This window comes from Pinus tabuliformis, chromosome 7, assembly GCF_031772625.1.
Source record: "Pinus tabuliformis cultivar Carrire ecotype Pingquan chromosome 7, CPIR1, whole genome shotgun sequence".
NCBI classification, from domain to species: domain Eukaryota; kingdom Viridiplantae; phylum Streptophyta; class Pinopsida; order Pinales; family Pinaceae; genus Pinus; species Pinus tabuliformis.
The window spans coordinates 1,931,425,487-1,931,443,206 of record NC_142293.1 but is presented as its reverse complement, the minus strand read 5'-3'; positions in this window follow the sequence as shown (position 1 = coordinate 1,931,443,206).

Genomic DNA, 17,720 nt, shown 5'->3' with positions numbered 1-17,720 from the left:
CCCTCAAGTCATGATCCTATAAGGAAGATGAGGTGAAAGCCACTATCACAAGATTTTCTGGAGTGTCTACTGTTACTAAGATACCACTGATCTAACTATCCACAAATGGAAGCAAACTAATTAATCACCCAAATACTTGCAGATTAACAAAACCAAAATCACTTCAACAGCTAACTAGGAATGTAATCTAAGCATACATGTACAAAAAGAGGAATATTTGCTACTAGGGTTGGGCCCAAACCCAAGAGCTTCATCCCTCTGAGTCAACTCAGTACCGGATCAAGGGAATGCTTCTCATTTTCATTAAAATATCACAAATACATAACAGTCATCAATCACAATGTCTAAGCTGGAAAATGCCTCTTGGCTACCACAAAAAAACGGTTGAATCCTAATGAGGCTCTAGGCCTTCTTATTTATACAACTGAAGCTGCCAACAACTTCCTTAAATTTAGGGAGGCTTGGCTCGCAACTTGAGATCAACTGGTCTTCAACTATCACTCGCTTGGCTGCCAATGACCTTAATGGCTCAAATGCTTGTAACTCCGAGTTTATGAGGTCTGGTGGAGGAATCTTTGAGTGAGTGAGGAGTTAAGGAGGGAGCTCCAATCTCCTAAAATCCCTCTTGCTTGTCTACTTCGCATTCTCGCACTTTAATTAGCCAAAATTTGCTCCAAAACTTGCAATCAATGCACATTGGACCACAAGACATGACATCTCTTCTTTACACTTCTCATTAAGCAAAATATAACAAAACATGTAAAGAAATGTGAAAAAAGTTGATTTTAATAAGTTGGAGACTAGCATTAAAGTCCATATAATTTACTCATTGACGAGCCTAATCAACTAGTCTATCTCAAGTATGTGTCCCCACATTTATGGGTGACATCCTTTGTAAATTCATGTGCTTAACCTGTTGGGATTTGAACAAGTGCTTGCTTTCACAAAACTAGCTAATTCCCCAACAAAAATTGTGATAATCGATTGACTCTACCCCTTGGATATAAACATACATTTTTATACAATACATTATATGTGTTTATAAATCAAGGTGATCTAAACACTTCATCAATCCTACATGAATGAATAACATTCAGTATTTTGATATGGGCCTAGTTATGTTATTGAGGGCACATGTTCCTCACTTAAATTGTTGCCTATTCTCCCATGTTAATGACCTCGATCATGACTCCATCAATTTATGACATATTATTTTGACTTGAGTTATCATCTTTGAGTTGTCCATGGATGAATTGTATGGTCATCATACCTGAAATATATCTTATTGGTAATCAGTTTTAAGGCTTTACAAATGAGATCCAACACTAATTAACAAAAAAATAGATTTTCCTATGGAGCGTTTAAAATAATTGAGAAAGTGTTATAACTTACAGTCATCTAGGTCTAATGAGGGGGACTAGAGGAGCTCAAGGAAGATGAACAATTTTTCCACTCAAAAAGTGGGTGAAGGGGCCTTTACTACATTTAATTTTTGATAGTGCCAACTAGAAGAACCTAATATCAACAGACATCAGTAACAAGTTGAAGTTATTGACGAAATTGTAATCTCATCCCTCCATAATTGGTTGGCTAATGTTGGGGCAAAGTAATTGCTTATCGTTTAATTTTTCAACCCGGGGGTTTTGTAAACTTGTGAAGCATGCGTGCACTGTATGTGCTAGAAATTGTCTTTCAGTTTAGATCAATCTAACTACAAAATAACGAAAACCAATTCATCTAATTTATGAAATCAAATAATAAAAATGAAATTCAATCTAACCTATGAAATCAAAAACAAATAATGTATACTTAGTTACTCCAACATCCAATTATGAAGTGTTACCTTCTTGAGATGAGGTGTAAGCAACTATTTATACATTAACTTCTAATGTCCTAGAAAAGCAAGTAAAGTGTGCATAGAATAACTCAGTAATTGCATGTATTCAATATTCAACCATTCGATATTGAAATATGATTAAATCAATTTCTTGAAATGATCTTTAGGAATATCAGTTAATGCAATTAAATGAGTATTTTAAAAGAAAATATAAAGGCATGAAAAAGTAAATCTCAATGATTGCAAAAGTTGAACATTCAATCACCCAATTTGAAGTCACCTTCTTGGCCTGATCCTTAATTCAATTATACAATGAATTGATGGTTTGATTTAAGATAGTAAATAACAGAACATGAAAGGAAACTAAATAACTATGAGCCCTTGCCTCCAACTTGATCCAATTAGAAAATACATGAATCTTCCCTATTGAAATGTTTTTAGAAAGAAAAGATTACACAGTTATGCTAAAGCTAATACTAAGAAAGCAAATGAACTTTAATCTATAAAAGCAATTAAATCTCACAATCATTAGATGACCATTACAATGGTGTATGAGGATGGCAAGTGAAGAAGCTCCATATACAAGCATAACCAAATCAAAGTGAACATCACTCATGAGCATGGTGCCAAATCCAAATTCTATATTCAAAACATGAGCATTTCCCCAACTTTACACATGCCTTTCAAAGGAAAAGGCTCTCCTATTTATACAAAAACATAAGAAGCTACCCTATTTAATGAAGTTCCACTAAAATCTCATATAGTTACAACCAAATAGCTCATAATGAGACCAATATCCCCTAGGTGTCTCATAGAGTTCTAATCCAAATAGGAAATGATGAGACACCTCATAGAGTTACAATCCAAATAGGACACATATCTAAATCTCCTTTGAAGGGAATTCGAATTTGAGCATTGGAGGCCACATAAAGGTGCCTTGGAAGCTTCCAAATAACCTACACATGTCATGAAACTCAAGCCACATATATAGATACATGAAACCATGTTAATTTCCTAGTTTTTAATCATAAATTCAACTTAAACACATAAAATAAATAACTTTGGTAAATAAGGATCCTAACCCATATATTTATGAAAATGGTGGCTAATGAAAGGTTATATGGTTATGGAGATGTGACATGTGGGTGAAATGGTGGCGATAAAGGTGAAAGTGGATGTCATTTTGAAGGCATTTTGGAGTCCCAACAGCTAAGTAAGTCAAGGATAGACATTCATGCCAGTGAGTAATGTTGTCAGCACTACACATCAAGTCCTTCAAAGATGATGTATTATGTGATGTTTCCTTAAAGTTTGTGATGCTATTTTGGGAGAACCATATATGTGAATTGTCATGCTCATTTTATTTATGAGTTTAGGCTCCATATTTTGTATTTTTACTTCAGAAGTTAATGTTGTAGGCAACTAGAGGTAGCCTTGACTATTGTACTATCTTTGATCATGACAAGAACATTGTAGAAAGGGAATCTCTCAAATTAGGAGATTTTTCCTTTAGATTTATTATTGACATAAATTTTATATTTAATTAGATATTTTTAGTTATGACTTAATGGTTTAAGTTTACACTTAATTTAATAGTTTTTATTAATATGTTATACAGACTATTAATTTGTTATAGTATTTAATTATATAATATTAGCCCTTTGGATTCATATTAATTAAATACATACTTGGTAATAGATATACAATTATTTAACTAAATATTTATTATATAACTTCAATATAATACTAATTATTTAATTATATACCTTTACATAAATGTAATATTAACTTATATGTAATTTAATAGTTTTTATTAATAGGTTATGATATTAACTATAACATAACTAACTCACAATTAACTATTTAATTAGATAATATTAGCCCTTTTTTTTCTATGTTAAGACTAAACTAAGTACCCACGGGGAATTGAACCGGTGACCTATCGCAAGGAGTGCCTTAACAACGCACCCATTCACCGTCAATCCAAAGCCCCGTGGGCATAATATTAGCCCTTTTATTTCATATTTGATAATTAATTGTTTAATTACACAACTTTTTAACTTTAATATAATATTAAATTATATAGTTTGTGATATAAATTTAATACTAACCCTTTTTCATATTAATTAAATACATTACTTCATTTATATATGGTAATAGTTATGAAACTAACTTAAGTTATTTACCAATTATTTAATTAAAATATAAGTCCTTTCGGTAATTAATTAATTCCTATTAATTTAATATATGTAACTAACTTACTAATTAACTAATTTTATTTTTCCTAACCCTATCCCTTGGTCCTATCCAGTTAGTCGTTTCTTAGTCAAATATAGTCGTTGCCTGATCTAATACAGTTGGTGGATGACTTGCTCTTCTATTTAACTTGTAGCTAGGATCTGGTTCTTCAACTTGTCGTGATGATGAATCACACTCGTTGGTTCGAAATGCATCGAAAAAAGCATCCCAATGTGATTTACGCCAAAAAATCTTCTCATAAAACTTGATATGGATCACAGAAGCCTAAATTCAACAAAATGAAAGATCTTTGACTTCCAAGGCCTTCGCCAGGAGTCTCTCTATAGAGTAGAAGATGGCAAAGATGGTGGAAGAATAAGATATATCTTCACCTCACCTATAGTGGCACCTATTCCTATAGGTAACACATGAAATTTATTTGACACTAAGCACCCCTCTATCTAACAACATGGTATACATATGCCCTATTTTGGAGAATTAGGTGATCAAACCACACATTCACCATTTGATCAAGTGCATGACCTTACAAAAGCCCAATTGTGTTGGTTCATCATAAGGATGGAACAAGGAAATTTTCTATGGAGTACATATCTCTAAAAAAAATCACATTGAAGAATTGGTATCTAATTCGTTAGATTTATGTACTTCTAAATCAACTCAAGGGTGCTAAGTTTTCAGTAAGATTGACTTTGAGTTAGGTTGTTGCTAGGTGTGAATTGAGCAAACTAGTGTGTGGAAGACAATCTTCAAGTGTAAGAGTCTTTTTGAGTAGTTGATAACGTATTTAAGCTTAACTAATGCTCCGACAATATTCATGGGCATGTTTGTAAATATCATTTTGTGATTCACCACTTCTTTTATGGCCATATATTTAGATAGTATGCTTATCTTTAGTAAATTTATTAGGAAATTTTGAAGCACATTTTGTTAATACCTAAAATAGAGGGTTGAACATCAATATGCAAAAAAATTTTATGGGCTAATTAATTGATTAGAAATATACAAAATGTGATGAAAATCATCTTGAAGTACTTCACATGTGAGGGCGGGTTTTCTAGGCTCTATTCCTATCATATTCGATTACTCATGCATTTTACAAAAGTCAGAATCCTCAATCTACCCTACTATCTTTACTGGGATATTGACAAGATGTCATAAATTGCCTGAAGGAAAGATCATGATCATCAATTTCATAGCATATTTCACCATTCCCTCATCAAGATGGTAGTCCTACACCGCCTTGATTAGCTTCACATTGCATGAGACACTTTCATATCCAATGAGATTTTCACAGTCCCACCTATTCAGCATGGCCAAGGGGCACCTTCATCCTCTCATCCATCCACCTCCATTCCTCAACCTCAGTCCATACATCATTCATCTTCATCTTATGAGTCAGCCACGCCGTCACCTCCATCATCACCATTTCATGAGCCTATTCATTCACGAGGCAGAGACGAAGGCATTGGGCAAGAGCATATTGAGCATGGTGAGAACAACAAGCCCAAAAGGGCTGGTTTAGGTACCTTGGCACATACTTATCATAGTGGGCATAGGCAAGTGTTTTCCCCACTGATTTTTGGAGGGGCCTTGCCTTCTTCATCGACAAAGTAGGTACAAAAGGGTAAGGAAAAAGTTGTAGATGCCGAGATCCAACAGCAGGAGGAAGACCTCCATGAGATAGAGCATGATGATAGTAAAAGCACAACTATTGTCATCAAGGAGAAGAATGCACTCATAGGTGAGCTCGAGGTCAACTTGCAAAGGGCCAAATGGATCATTTCCCACTATAAGCAGGAAAATAGGCAGTTTGAGGTCAAACATGAGCTCATGGAGATTCAGGTCAGAAAGGCAAAGAGAGTGGCTGAAAAGGCTAAGGCCTTACTTGATGAGGCATATGGGAAGTATGGTGAGCAACTTGATGAACATGTGTGAAGAAGAAGGCCAAGGACTAGAGGCCTAAAGAGAGCATTGGAGCAAGAAAGGAAAAGGGAGGCAGAAGTAGCCAATGAGCTCACCTTGAATGAGAAATTTTCCAAGATGGTAAATGAAAACCGAGAATATTGGCTTGATAAGGTAAATGATCATCTGGAGAACCTCCTAGACAAGGCTAAGAAGGATAATGATATTCAAAGAAGGATGGAGAAGCACTATGCTATGAGAGACAAAACTGCAAGGGCCAAGCTCAAAAGAGCTCATGCAAAAACTGAGGCCTTGACCAAGCAAGAGGAGAAAACGAGGTTGGATATCCTTGCCAAGGCATCACTCCATGCCTCAAACATATAGCCAGTTTTCAACCCACAAATTTTGGCAAGATATGTTTTGTTGTGTTTTTGAAGAAATTTTGGCACAGTCAGCATGGTCAAACGCGCAAAACCTAGGATGCTGTGCTTTTGTTTGGAGCATCCAATGAGAAAATGATCAGCTTTTTTGGATTCATAATGATGAGGACACGCACCCTGTACTTTTGCTAAGAATTTGGAATAAAAATGGTTAGCCAAAAGGGTCAAAAACTACCAAAAAATCACCTTTCTGCCTCTTTTTTGGCCTGGTCGCCGCGTGTTTGAGTAGTCTTGGGAGATTGGAATTTTGGGGGGGTAAATAAATCCCATTTTGAAAACCAAGGGCAGTTTTGGAAACTAGACGGGATACGATTTCCAATGCACTATATTGGGCTAGATTTGAACATCGGGAAGGTGGTCAAAAGTCAGCTTGAAGAGGACGCTTATTCCACACATCACCTCCCTCATTCCACACATCCCCATCTCCTCCTCGTCATTTCTCCTCACATCATTCCACATATCCCATACCCACAGTCCATTCCAACATTTCCCTAAGGTTTTGATAGCAACAAATCATGGCAGAAGAAGAACACCAAAGTCAGAGTGAGGAAGAAACACAACAGAGGAGGAAATATAAGAAAGGAGGAAAATTTATCAGATATGAACCAACCAACACCAGAGAGCTCATGACATCTCTCATCACTGTCAAAAGCTTCAAACATATGGGCTGTTTTGAGTTTTGTGAGAAGATGGAAAGGACACAACATCATTCTAAATTGACCAGACAGTTCATCATCAACCTCCATGGAAACCAAGCAACCCTTGCCAATGTCACCCTTACCATATCTTCTGCTATCATATTAGTTGCTATTGGAATCCCAGATATTGGGGAAAAATGGTTTAAACAAGCATATTTGGATTATTGCTACTATGAGCCATATCTTAAACCCAACCACAAGAATGAAAGAAGGAGGATTTTTCCTTTCTCTTACCTCCTATACAGATATGTTCCTATGATGAAAATCATCATGAAGTACTTCACATGTGAGGGCAGTTTTCTAGGCTCTATTCCTATCATATTCGGTTACTCATGCATTTTACAAGAGTCATAATCCTTAATCTGCCCTACTATCTTTACCCGGATATTGACAAGATGTCATACATTGCCTGAAGGAAAGATCATGATCATCAATTTCATAGCATATTTCACCATTCTCTCATCAAGATGGTAGTCCTACACCACCTCGATCATCTTAACATTGCATGGGACACTTTCATATCCAATGAGATTTTCACAGTCCCACCTATTCAGCATGGCCAAGTGGCACCTTCACCCTCTCATCCATCCACCACCATTCCTCCAACTCAGTCCATACATCATTCATCTTCATCTTATGAGTCAGCCACACCATCACCTCCATCATCACCATTTCATGAGCCTATTCATTCACCTGGTAGAGATGAAGGAACTGGGCAAGAGCATATTGAGCATGGTAAGAGCAGCACGCCCAAAAGGGTTGGCTTAGGTACCTTGGCACATACCTATAAGAGAGTGCATAGGAAAGTGTTTTCCCCATTGATTGTTGGAAGAGCCTTGCCTTCTTCATCGACAAAGCAGGTAGATAAGGGTAAGGAAAAATTTGTAGAGGCTGAGATCTAGCAGCAGGAGGAAGAGCTCCATGAGATAGAGCATGATTTTCAGTTAGTTGACTCAGATGAGAATTATGACAGTAAAAGGATAGCTATTTTCATCAAGGAGAAAAGTTCACTCATAGGTGAGCTCGAAGTCAACTTGCAAAGGGTGAAATGGATCATTTCCTACTATAAGCAAGAAAATAGGCAATTTGAGGTCAAACATGAGCTCATGGAGATTCAGCTCAGAAAGGAAAAGAGAGAGGCTGAAAAGGCTAAGGCCTTACTTGATGAGGCATATGGGAAGTATGGTGAGAAACTTGATGAACAAGTGCGAAGAAGAAGGCCAAGGACTGGAGGCCTAAAGAGAGATTTGGAGCAAGAAAGGAAAAGGAAGGTGGAACTAGCCAATGAGCTTGCCTTGAATGAGCAATTTGTAAATGAAAAACAAGAATATTGGCTTGAGAAAGTAAATGATAATTTGGAGAAACTCCCAGACAAGGCTGAGAAGGACAATGATATTCAAAGAAGGATGGCGAAGCACTATACTATGACAGACAAAATTGCAACAACCAAGCTCAAAAGAGCCCATGCAAAAATTGAGGCCTTGACCAAGCAAGAGGAGAAAAAGAGGTTGGATATCCTTGCCGAGGCATCACTCCATGCCTCAAACATATAGCCAGCTGTCAGCCCACCAATTTTGGCCATTTTTGAACAATTTTGGCAAGATATGTTTTGCTGTGTTTTTTGAAGAAATTTTGGCACAGTCAGCATGGTAAAATGTGCAACACCTAGGACGTTGTGCTTTTGTTTGGAGCATCCAATGAGAAAATGGTCAGCATTTTTGGATTCATAATGATCAGGACACACCCTGTACTTTTGCTAAGAATTTGGAGCAAAAACGGTCAGCCAAAGGGGTCAAAATCTACCAAAAAATCACCTTTCTGCCTCTTTTCTGGCTTGGTCGTTGTATGTTTGAGTAGTCTTGGGAGATTGCAATTTTGGAGGGGTAACAAGCTAGTTTTGAGAGCCAAGGGTAGTTTTGCAAACTAGACAGGATAAGATTTCCAATGCACTATCCTGGGCTAGATTTGGACATCGAGAAGGCAGTCAAAAGTTAGCTTGAAGAGGACCCTATGCATTTGACCAGGGTCATTGCGTGTTTAACCAGGTCGCTGTGCATTTGATAGTCTTCCACAATTTTCACTGTTTCACTCCAAGTTGACTTTTACCTATGGGGAATTCATGTTTTACTTATGTAATTGATCTAGATGATGTAATTATGATGGTTTTACTTCTATCTATGGTAGATACATCAGTTAAATGGCCTATGTGGCATGTAAGGAATCAGTGTGCTGGAGTGAGGGATGAGTCACTTTGACCACCCTATACTCTAGCTATTAGTTCATCCTTTCTTGTAACTGCTCCTCCTCTCATGGATTCGACCGCTGAGCCTAGGATGAGTTGGTTTCAGGCCTATATTATGTATTTTCTTAGTCATTTTACATGTTGGATTGAGTTGAGATGTTATACTAGTGATCAGAGACTATTGTATCAAATTTTGGCAATTTCCAATAGATGAGTTGCAACTATTTTTCTGTGATACATGTGGTATGAATTTTTAGCATTGTTTCTTCTTTGTAATCATTTGCATGAATGTTTTATCAGTTCATAAACCATTCCATGTCTGTTATATGGTAATTTTCAAGTAGGTAGGCAGAATACATGTTTGCTTATGCTCTGTTTTGGGTAATTTATCATACTTTGTCCATCTTTCCTCAATTTAGGAAGAATACATCTCTTATGCTCTTCCTAAATCCTCATTAGTCTTAAACCATCTCATCAAATCACCTTTTAAGTGTTAATATTCATACCTACCTTTCCCCTTTTAATGTTTGCAATCATATCTCATTCACACTGACCTAGTCCCTCTAACCTAAATCACCAATCTTTGTGACTACCCAACCAAACCCCCTGCACTTTACACCTAGACTAAAACCCTAATCTATCCAGCACTCCTGGCTGTGATCGTTTGGAGAGAGCCCTCTCCGGAATGGTAGGGCAAGCTACCAAGTCAAAATATTGGTCTTTGGTTACCTCAGCTGGACTCTTTCTCAGCCTTGGAGATCTGTAGGAGTGATATTATACTGGCGCTATTGCCGGGGAGAGAAAGCTCTATCTTCCCTAGGAAAGAATGACAATGATTTATATCTAATTATTGATTGTGAACAATAGTTGGATACATAGGAAGGCTGTACCATTCACCTAGTGACTCCATTTACTGAAAGATATAGAAAATCAACACTTCATGGCGACTCCACTTTTCAAGAACCAGTAGTTTGAAAACCTTCTTGGTGACTTCATTTTTGTCAAGATGAGTTCTGCAGCAAGAAGAAATCCCAGGTATGCTCCTATGGATCGATCTCAGATCCCTGGATTTCCAAATCCTATTCCTCATGTTGGCTGGTTTACAAATCTTTCTATTTTTAAAAGTGAACAAGAAGATGATGCTACTTTGCATTTAGTAAGGTTTCATGTACATGTATGTAGACTAAGAGTTGAGTTTCCTAAGGACTTCTCATGAAGTTGTTTAAGGGTACCCTTGAAGATAAAGCTAGGGTATGGTATGAAGGGTTACCAGAAGGAATCTTATGTTCTCTAAAATATTTCCATAATGTGTTCTCCAACCATTATGTGAAGTCTTATCTTTATTTACAAAGCTGTTGTGATTATAGTGAAGGTTTCATTACATATCTTGAATGTATTGATGATATCGAATGTATGTATGATGAAGAAATCATTGAAGCCTTCTCTGATTTTTCCCTTCAACAATAGTCTGAAGAAGCCAGTTACTTTGATACATAGGATCATAGTCAGCATACAATAGCTTCCTCTTTGCTTGAAGATGAAGGAATTTTGCATCTTGATAGTCAAAAGGAATCACATGAAATGAATCAGCAGTTTGATGAAAATTTATACACTCCTTTGCTTGAAATTAATGAAGATATTCAACATCCTTGTAAAAATTTAGGAGGGAAAGAAGACAATTACTGGTTTAGCAAAAGAAAACAAAAAGTACTATCTCCTCTGTCTAAAGATGAGATAGATCAACTCTTGAAAAGTCATGTTAGAACCCAAGCTAATGCAGGTTTGTAGTGTTCACATAGTCAAGAAGGTGTTAGTGAAGCTTCTTCCACTTTTGAAAAAATGAGGACAGTAATGAAATTAGATTTATAGATCAGCGAACATATATTGTTTTCTTTCATGAAGATAATAGGGCTATCATGTTTGATAATCTTGAAGAATGTTTTCTGTTTAAGAATGACTTAGACTATGAATATGAGGAGTATGAGCCTGAGAGAGACAGTGTGCCAGAAATCGAGTCAGAATTTCTCATGCTCAAGAAATTTAGAGCCAACACTCAGATAGAAGAAGCTTATACTTCCCTATGCCTTCCTATCAATCAAAAACCAACTGCTCTTTTAGATCAGAATGAAGGGAGTACTTGTATTTTTGCTGCTGGATCTCAAGACAAGGTAATGCTTCAGGATTTTCAAGATCGCTTCGGCAGTATTTTGCAAGCATTGGAGAAGATGAATGTTTTCTAGTTTGTTAGCATAAGCCTTGGTTTCAGTTGATATTGTGAGTTGCCTACATGTACATCGTTCTGCTTGCTTGGGGAAAGTGAGAGCAGAATTTCAGTAAGTAGCCATCTGCTGGATTGCTTACATCGTAAGGCTCACTTCACATTATTGTACATATTTCTTCAGTAGGTAGGTGGTTGTCATCAGTATTTGACGCCCTCAAATATCGCTGGTCTATTGCCATTAATAATCTTTGTAAGTACTTGTTTCAATTAAATAAGTCTTGAGTCATTTTTCAGTTAATTTCAAGTCAGTTTCTAGTTGGTTTGGATTGAAGTTTTTAGTGTTCAATTTGGTTCTTATTTTTTTACCGTATTGGCCCATATGGTTAGGCACTTGGTCTATGGTGTTCTTGACATCTCCAAGGAGCTACCATCCCCAATAAGGCCGATGATAGTGTCAGTATTTTCATACTGCCATCAGTCATCAATAATCCTCTTTTCATATCATATTAGGGTCCCATTCTAATTTTTTATCATTCCACTAGGTCATGCAAAAAGTTAGTCACTGATGGTAGTCCTAGTCCAAAACCATCACTCTTCCCTAAATGTGATTACTTGCTAGGATAGTTTCATATCTTGTTGACTGTACATCATGCATAGAGTTATTTTTATCATGCTATTTGTATCAATCATGAGGTGATTATGTCATCTTGAAATTCAGTCCTTCAAGGTCTCATTAGGTCTTTTAGGGTTTTTCAAGGTTTCATTAGGTCATTAGGGTTGCCAAGGTTCCATTCCATTGCATAAGACCAACAAGTAAAGGGTGAACAAATAACATCCCTTCATCATGTGAAGATGATTTGTAAAGAGAGATGCTTATTTCATTATGTAATTTTATGTCTATTATATGTAATAAGTTTCTTTTTAGCTACATACTCAAGTCCATTGCCAAACGAATCCCAAACAAAAGTCAAATCAGGATTGCCAAAGCATCATCCACCTGTTAAGAGAAAAAATGTCAAAAAGTAAAAAAGCATTAATATGAAAATTTGAAAATGACAAGAAACATTAGAAAGAGGGTGTGAAACTCATAAATTAAATTCAATTCAAGTATAAAGCCCCTCAAGAAACCCGTGAAACTTCATTTGCACTCTAGTACTCTCAAACTCAACAAAAGAAAATTGGCGATTTTAAGGCGAAATTGGGAAAAAAAGAGCAAGAGGACACGTTTAGCAGGGTCGTTGTGTGTTTATCCTGGTCGTTGCACTCCTTTAGAGGTTGTTGCGCTTTTGCCAAAGATCCTAGTGTTATTTACAACGGTGCTGCGCTCCTGTAGAGGTCGCTAAGCGTTTGATGAGGTCACTGCTTCTTTGCCTGGGTCGTTGCGCGTTCACCTGGAAGGAGCCAAAATGTCCTAGAAACCCTCCATCACCACCAAGTTTCCAAGTTGATCATCATTTACTTCATAAATTTAGATTGGTGGAAAAATTACTCACTCCTTCCCTCCATTATTCACCTACATAGGGTTTAAGTTGTTTGTTGTTATTCTTAATATCAAACCCTAGTAATACATTCCCACCATCTCAAATCACATTTCCTAGATTTCATTACAATTCCCCCCTCACTTAATAACTATCCCCTATCACCTCCATAATTCCACACATCCCCATCTCCTCCTCATCATTTCTCCTCACATCATTCCACATTTCCCAAACCCACAGTCCATTCTACCATTTCGCTAGGGTTTTGATAGCAACAAATCATGGCAGAAGAAGAACACCAAAGTCAGAGTGAGGAAGAGACACAACAGAGGAGGAAATATAAGAAAGGAGGAAAAATTATCAGATATGAGCCAACCAACACTAGAGAGCTCATGGCATCTCCCATCACTTTCACAAGCTTCAAACATATGTGCTAGTTTGAGTTTTGTGAGAAGGTGGAAAAGACACAACATCATTCTGAATTGACTAGATAATTCATCATCAACCTCCATGACAACCAAGCAACCGTTGTCAGTGTCACCTTTACCATAGCTTGTGCTATCATATCAACTTCTACTAGGATCCCAGATGTTGGGTAAAAATGGTTTAAACAGGCAGATTTGGATTATTGCTACTATGAGTCATATCTTAAACCCAACGACAAGAATGAAAGAAGGAGGATTTTTACTTTCTCTTACCTCATAGACATATATGTTCCTATGATGAAAATCATCATGAAGTACTTCACATGTGAGGGCAGGTTTTCTAGGCTCTATTCCTATCATATTCGGTTACTCATGCATTTTACAAGAGTCAAAATGCTCAATCTACCCTACTACCTTTACCGGGATATTAACAAGATGTCATACATTGCTCGAAGGAAATATCATGATCATCAATTTCATAGCATATTTCACCATTCTCTCATCAAGATGATAGTCCTACACTGCCTCGATCATCTTAACATTGCATGGGACACTTTCATATCCAATGAAATTTTCATAGTCCCACCTATTCAGCATGCCAAGAGGCACCTTCATCCTCTCATCCATCCACCTCCATTTCTCGACCTCAGTCCATACATCATTCATCTTCATCTGATGAGTCAACCACACCATCACCTTCATCATCACCATTTCATGAGCCTATTCATTCACCTGGCAAAGATGAAGGCACTAGGCAAGAGAATATTGAGCATGGTGAGAGCAGCAAGCCTAAAAGGGCTGGTTTAGGTACCTTGGCACTTACCTATTAGAGAGGGCATAGGCAAGTGTTTTCCCCACTGATTTGGGGAGGGGCCTTGCCTTCTTCATCGACAAAGCAGGTAGATAAGGGTAAGGAAAAAGTTGTAGAGGCTGAGATCCAACAGCAGGAGGAAGACCTCCATGAGATAGAGAATGATTTTCAGTTAGTTGACTCAAATGAGAATGATGATAGTAAAAGCACAACTATTGTCATCAAGGAGAAGAATGCACTCATAGGTGATCTCGAGGTCAACTTGCAAAGGGCCAAATGGATCATTTCCTACTATAAGCAGAAAAATAGGCAGTTTGAGGTCAAACATGAGCTCATGGAGATTCAACTCAGAAAGGCAAAGAGAGAGGCTAAAAATACTAAGGCCTTACTTGATGAGGAATATGGGCAGTATGGTGAGCAACTTGATGAATAGGTGACAAGAAGAAGCTAAAGGACTAGAGGCCTAAAGAGAGATTTGGAGCAAGAAAGGAAAAGGGAGGCAGAACTAGCCAATGAGCTCACCTTGAATGAGCAATTTGCCAAGATGGTAAATGAAAGCCTAGAATATTGGCTTGAGAAGGTAAATGATCATCTGGAGAAACTCCTAGATAAGACCAATAAGGACAATGATATTCAAAGAAGGATGGTGAAGCACTATGCTATGAGAGACAAAATTGCAAGGGTTAAGCTCAAAAGAGCTCATGCAAAAATTGAGGCCTTGACCAAACCAAAGGAGAAAAAGAGGTTGGATATCCTTGCCGAGGCATCGCTCCATGCCTCAAACATATAGCCAACTATCAGCCCACCAATTTTGGCAAGATATGTTTTGCTATGTTTTTTGAAGAAATTTTGGCACAGTCAGCTTGGTCAAACGCGCAACACCTAGGACGTTGCGCTTTTTTTTGGAGCATCCAATGAGAAAATGGTCAACATTTTTGGATTTAGAATGATGAGGAGACACACCTTGTACTTTTTCTAATAATTTGGAATAAAAATGGTCAGCCAAAAGGGTAAAAAACTACCAAAAATCACCTTTCTGCCTCTTTTCTGGCCTGGTCGCTACGCTTTTGAATAGTTTTGGGAGATTAAAATTTTGGAGGGGTAAATCAAATCCATTGTTAGAACCAAGGGCCGCTTTGGAAACTAGACAGGTTAAGCTTTCCAATGCACTATCCTAGGCTAGATTTTGACATCAGGAACACAGTCAAAAGTCAGCTTGAATAGGACGTTGCACGTTTGACCACAGTCGCTGCATGTTTGACAATCTTCCACAATTTTCACTATTTCACTCCAAGTTGACTTTTACCTATGGGAAATTCAAGTTTTACTTATGTCATGATCTAGATTATGTAATTATTATGGTTTTACTTTTATCTAGGGTAGATACATCAGTTAAATGGCCTATGTGGCATGTAATGAATCAATTTACTAGAGTGAGGGATGAGTAGTTTGACCACCCTACACTTCAGCTATCAGTTCAAACTTTCTTGCAACTATTCCTTCTCTCATGGATTCAACCCCTGAGCCTAGGATGAGTTGGTTTTAGGCCTATATTATGCATTTTCTTAGTCGTTTTACAGTTTGGATTCAGTAGGGATGATATACTAGTGATCAGAGACTATTGTATCAGATTTTGGCAATTTCCAATAGATAAGTTGCAGCTATTTTTCTGGGATACATGTGGTATAAACTTTTAGCATTGTTTCTTCTTTGTGATCATTTTTATGGATGTTTTATTAGTTCATAAACCATTCCATGTCTGTTATATGGTAATTTTCAAGTTTATAGGCAGAATACATGTTTTCTCATGCTTTGTTTTGTGTAATTTATCATACTTTGTTCATTTTTCCTCAGTTTAGGAAGAATACATCTCTTATGCTCTTCCTAACTCCTCATCAGTCTTAAACCATCTCATCAAATCACCTTTTAAGTGTTAAGCTTCAGACCTGCCTTGCCCCTTTGAATGTTTGCAATCATATCTCATTCGCCCTGACCTAGTCCCTTTGACCTAAATCACCCATCCTTGTGACTACCCAACCAAAATCAAATCAAGCAACCCATTGCACTTTACACGTAGCCTAAAATGCTAATCTATCTAGCCCTCCTGGCCGTGATCCTTTGGAGAGAGCCCTCTCCAGCTTGGTAGGGCTATCGACTAGGCTAAAAGACTGGTTTGTGGTTACCTCAACCAGACTCTTCCTCAGCCTTGGAGATCTGAAGGAGTGATAACACGGTGGATTCAAATTACCATAGTCCTTGTTCCGAGTGGCCACCATAACATCAGATTTCAGCTTTGAGGAGGAACACATCAAAACGATGTTAGAGGAAGAAGGGTCCGAGTCAACCATATGTTCTCCTAATTGGGAAACATGTCAATCAACATAGCGGGATAAGTGGAATTTTTAAGAAATGAATTCACTTCAGCACGATGTGGAAAATCACGTGTAAAGTGATCCTCATTGAAAATGAAGCATGGGTATCGAGGCTTTAGTTTCTCATCAGAGGACTGATTTGTTTGTTTATCTTGTGGTGATGTATCTTTCTTTTTCTTACCTTTTCCTTTCTTCTTGCTTCCAGGTTGCTATTGAGACTTGCCTTTATAAGATGAAACACCATTTATCTCAGAAGTAGAATCTGCCAGAGGATGGGATTGAGGGTTTTGAGTAGCTGTGTTAAGAGAAATACCAAATGGTTTACTCGTTGACTGTGAACTGGTAAAACCAATCACACCATTAGCGGCATGATATTCTTTAGCAGCAGGAGGAGAAACAATGTTCGAAGGTTTTAGAGCATTTGGTATCTTATCATAAAGTGTGCCCGATTGGGTATAAACAAAGTCCAAATATTGTGCACGAGTAATAACTTGCTCTTCAGTCATGAATCCACCTTTAGCCACGTCTTCTGTTATAGGGGCTAACATAGATTTGACAAACCATTCTACTAACAATTGATCGAGAACATAAGTCTTGACCAATCGACGATGACTTCTCCACTCATGAATGTGATCTAAGATGTGAGTGAAATATGATTGTTTGAAGTTGGTCAAGAGTTTCGTTCCAGTTTCGCATCTTATGGGTAATTGGAAATGTGTGAGGAAGGTGGTGGCTAAAGTGTTGAAATCATGAAATGAAGCTCTAGGTAATTTAATATACCATTTGGTTGGGTTACTTGTAAGTGTTTGTTGGAAAAGACAAGTTCAAATAGAATCATTGTTAAGGGAGTTCGAAGAACACCATAAATGATACATCATAACGTGCGTCGACAGGTCTTCTGCTAAATTCCCATTCAATTTTGGGCTATCATAAGGACATTTAGTGGGAATAATCATCCACCATGGTGAATGAGCAATGGGGTCATTAGTGAGTCGAGTTAAGTCTAGAAATTTGAGAGTAGCCACCAAATGAAAC